Raw genomic sequence first — 5,000 nt, 5'->3', positions numbered from 1 at the left:
AGAGAAGAGCTAAGTTTTAGAGACATGTGATGGCAATGGTGCCATCAGATGAAGAAGTAAAGTTATTGGAGATGTTTTCGGCCAGATGCCAGAAGTCTCGAGGGGAGTTGGAGTTTGAATCATTTTGACATTTTCTATTTATCAAGGAGTGTTTAGCAAATTGAAGAACAGACTTGGCATGATTCCGGACAGAAATATAAAGTGCATGAGATTCAAATGATGGAAAACTCAAGTACCTTTTGTGGGCATCCTCTATATCATGTATAGCAAGAGAACAGGCTGAGTTAAACCAAGGTTTAGAAGGTTTAAGTTGAGGTAAAAGAGTGATAAATGTAAGCCTCCATGCCATACACTATCAGCTCCGTTATGTACTTAGCACACAGAGATGAGTCTCTGACACAGAAGCAATAATCATACCAGAGAAAATCAACATAGTACCTCCTCAGGTGCCCCCAATTGGCAGAGGTAAAACGCCAGAAATACCTCCGCTTTGGGTAATCCTGAGGAGAAATTGGAGAAACATGACAAGATATGAGATTGTGATCGGAGGAGCCCAACGGATAAGATAGGATGACAGCATAAGTAGAGGGATTAGAGGTGAGAAAGAGATCAAGAATGTTGGGCGTATCAACAAGACGGTTAGAAATACGAATAGGGTGTTGCATCAGTTGCTTTAGGTCATGGAGGATAGCAAAATTGAGGCCTAGTTCAACAGGACGGTCAGTGAAGGGAGAGGAAAGCCAAAGTTGGTGGTGATCATTGAAATTTCCAAGGATGGAGATTTCTGTGAAAGGATAGAGATACAGAATGAGCTCCACTTTAGAAGAAAAATAGTCAAAGAATTTTCTATAGCCAGAAGAGTTAGGGGAGAGATGGACAGCACAGAAAAATTTAGTTAGAGAGTGACTTTTGAGTCGAAACCAGAAGGTGAAAAACTCGGAAGATTCAAGAGCGTGAGCACGAGAGCAAGTCAATTTGTTTCCCACAAAGGCGCAACATCCATCTTTTGGAACGAAAATAAGAATAGAAAGAGAAGGAGGGAACAGAGGAGCTACTGTCAGTAGCCTCAGACAGTTGTGTTTCGGTGAGGAAAAGAAAAGGTTTGGTGGAGCAGAGATGGTGTTCTACAGATTAAAAATTGAATCTAAAATCACGAATGTTGTAGAAGTTAATGAAGAAAATGCTGAGGGAGGTGTCAGGACATTTTATATAATAACCGAGAGAGCAGTCCGACCTAAGGACATTTATGGTCCCCTCCCCAGAACGGGACTCCGAGGCTGGTGTTGGAGTCTCCATCTTTTATTTTTCAGTGGAGGGTGTGTGTGTGTAGTAAGTGCATGTAGTTTTGTGTGAAGGAGGAGATTTGTCTTTAAAGAGCAGGTTATGAGTTGTGAGACATAAAGGAAAACGTTCAGCGAGATCACAATTAGCTTTAATGGTACGTTCACAACACCACCTTGAAATGATCCAGACCAGCACTAGTTAGACCAGAACTGTCTCAGAACAGACCTCACTGGGAGTAAATTATTGTTTCGGTAGGTGTTTACTAGTGGTCACCCAAAGCATAAAAGAAACACCATTAACACCATGTAATTCAAATTAGAGCCTTTTGAATGTAGCGGAGATGCAACCGTTGTGAGAGCATTTAAGGGTAATCTGATGAAGAAACAGTGGTAATAATGAGGTCTACAATGCATGCGAGTAAGTCAGAGTTGTGAATACTAATGTTAGAGAGAGAGAGAGAGAGAGAGAGAGAGAGAGAGAGAGAGAGAGAGAGAGAGAGAGAGAACAAAATAAAATAAAGACATGGCATATCAGGTGTGTTTATTAGTTTTCGTAGAGTCCCTCGTTTTAGATCTCTCTCTCTCTCTCTCTCTCTCTCTCTCTCTCTCTCTCTCTATATATATATATATATATATATATGTGTGTGTGTGTGTGTGTGTGTGTGTGTGTGTGTGTGTGTGTGTGTGTGTGTGTGTGTGTGTGTGTGTGTGTGTGTGTGTGTGTGTGTGTGTGTGTGTGTGTGTGTGTGTGTGTGTGTGTGTGTGTGTGTGTGTGTGTGTGTGTGTGTGTGTGTATCCCTTTCTCTCTCTCGGCTTGTTTTCAGCTGTGAAAATAAAACACAAATAGTACAAGATTAAATTATGTAATTATATCAGCAGACAAATAAATAGAAAAACAGATGAATAGATAAATAAAGAAAGAAAGAAAGGAAGATATTTCAGACTATGCTTCTCAATATCGACTTCCTGTCCACCCTCAACCCAGTAGAAAAAGCAAGATCTACCACAGGAAAGAAAGACGAGAAAACAGGAAGCGTTACGTGGGGAATGCAGCGTGATGTGGAAATACAAATATTTTCCTCTCATTTCTTTTTTCAGGTAACTGTCCACGAACTGCTCCGTCATTGCAGGAGTGACACGTTCCTCCTCCTCTTTCTCCTCAATCCGCTTCCTCTTCTTCTCCTTCATTGCAATCTTTCTTATGTTCCTCTACTTCCCAGCTCTCCCCTCCTCCATCACCCTTTATTCTTCCTCTCCTTTTTTATAATAGTTCTCCTGCTCCTCACAATAATAACTTCTATCATTGCCATCCCTTCTTTTCACCTTCTTCATTCCTGCTTTCCTTCACACCTTCTTCCATCATCATCTTCACCTACACCTTTTTCTCTTATTTCTTCTGTATATTCCTCCCTTCCTTTACAGTCATCTTCCTCTTCTTATTCTTATAATTTTTCTCCTCCTCCTCCTCCTCCTCCTCCTCCACTTTGCAAGAACATTGAAAAAAAAAGAAATAAAGGAAAAATCGAAATAAGATAATCGAGAAACACGAACCAAAATATCATTATCATTAATGGCTACATGTCGCTGTTTGTAGACGAGAAGTTCCAGAGTTCATGTTTGGAGCGGCGGAGGTATGTATATATGTATGTCTGCACTTGGGCTGGTTTGCCAGTTTGTATGCCAGAAGTGATCAACGGGTAAGGATCATGGCAGAGTGTATGGAGGCGTAAGTCAAGAGGTTGTGAACTTACATTCCCGCAGAGGCAGATGGCTGTGACAACCAAAAAACTATCTGCAGCTCCTTCACCTCCTCTCCTTTTATCTTACTTATTTATCTTGTGTATGTGTGTGTGTGTGTGTGTGTGTGTGTGTGTGTGTGTGTGTGTGTGTGTGTGTGTGTGTGTGTGTGTGTGTGTGTGTGTGTGTAATTCACCTCGGTCGTCTGCTGGTCACCCAGCCAGTCTTCCCCATTACGAAGCGAGCTCAGAGCTCATAGACCGATCTTCGGGTAGGACTGAGACCACAACACACTCCACACACCGGGAAAGCGAGGCCACAACCCCTCGAGTTACATCCCGTACCTATTTCCTGCTAGGTGAACAGGGGTTACACATTAAGAGGCTTGCCCATTTGCCTCGCTGCCCCGGGACTCAAACCCGGCCCTCTCGATTGTGAGTCGTGCGTGCTAACCACTACACTACGCGGTGTGTGTGTGTGTGTGTGTGTGTGTGTGTGTGTGTGTGTGTGTGTGTGTGTGTAATTCACTGTTTGATCTGTTGCAGTCTCTGACGAGACAGCCAGACGTTACCCTACGGAACGAGCTCAGCGCTCATTATTTCCGATCTTCGGATAGGCCTGAGACCAGGCACACACCACACACCGGGACAACAAGGTCACAACTCCTCGATTTACATCCAGTACCTATTCACTGCTAGGTGAACAGGGGCTACACGTGAAAGGAGACACACCCAAATATCTCCACCCGGCCGGGGAATCGAACCCCGGTCCTCTGGCTTGTGAAGCCAGCGCTCTAACCACTGAGCACCCGGACTGTGTGTGTGTGTGTGTGTGTGTGTGTGTGTGTGTGTGTGTGTGTGTGTGTGTGTGTGTGTGTGCTATGTAATACTTTATGAATTATCAATAGGAGATATGTTGATTGAATAATTCTAATCATCAATGTTGTTATTATCATCCTTATTGTCATTACCATCTATACTACAATCATTACTACTACTTCTACTATCATTACTACTACTACTACTACTACTACTACTACTACTACTACTACTACTACTACTACTACTACTACTACTACTACTACTACTACTACTACTACTACTGTTACTTTTATTACCACCATCACAATAGATGCTACTATAAAATCATCTTGAACTCATAAATTATCAAAACTTACATAATAAAAGCAATATTCCCATCAGTCATGCAAATGCCCACCACCACCACCATCACGACCACCACCAGTACCACCACCACCGATCCCAGCAAACTGCTCCAGCTGCCTCTTCACCAAACTCGCGTGGTGTTACGTTCTAAAGATACACCCTCACCACTGCTAACATTACTATTACTTCTCCTCGTACGATAATGGCTTCGATACCACTACTATTACTTTCCCCTTGTGCGATCGCGGGAGGGATAACGGGAAGTAAGCAGCGGAACATTATTCTCCGAGGCGCAGCAGGACAAACCGAACCAGGCGGAGAGCAATAAAGATTATAATAAAAATCTTCATGCGGAGGCCAGCCGATGCTCATACGTCTCCGCTTTATTGTCGAGGTTTCTTTATCCTCCTTCCAGACAGACGGACTTAAAAGCGAGGGTGGTGGTGCAGTGGTTGTGATGTGGCCACGGCGTTTTGGTGTTGCCCGGTCTGCCAGGAGAGGTGGCTGGGCTGAGTTTCTTATTGTCCACTGACACGCACACGTAGTACTCGTACATATTGTGTGTGTGTGTGTGTGTGTGTGTGTGTGTGTGTGTGTGTGTGTGTGTGTGTCTGGTGGGCTTCGTGTAGATTTTTTTTTTCTCTCTCTTTCGTTATTTTTTTGTTTCTTTCGTGGGATAGTTAGTTGCCGGTCTTTAGAGGAACAATGTTTCTGTGGTGGATTTTCTTTATGAATACGTTCATAAACATATTTTGATACTTTGGGATACTGATAAATATTTACCATATCACATTCGCGCGCTCACGCGAGCACC

Source organism: Portunus trituberculatus, chromosome 18 (genome assembly GCF_017591435.1).
Source record: "Portunus trituberculatus isolate SZX2019 chromosome 18, ASM1759143v1, whole genome shotgun sequence".
Classification (NCBI taxonomy): domain Eukaryota; kingdom Metazoa; phylum Arthropoda; class Malacostraca; order Decapoda; family Portunidae; genus Portunus; species Portunus trituberculatus.
This window is presented reverse-complemented; position numbering follows the sequence as displayed.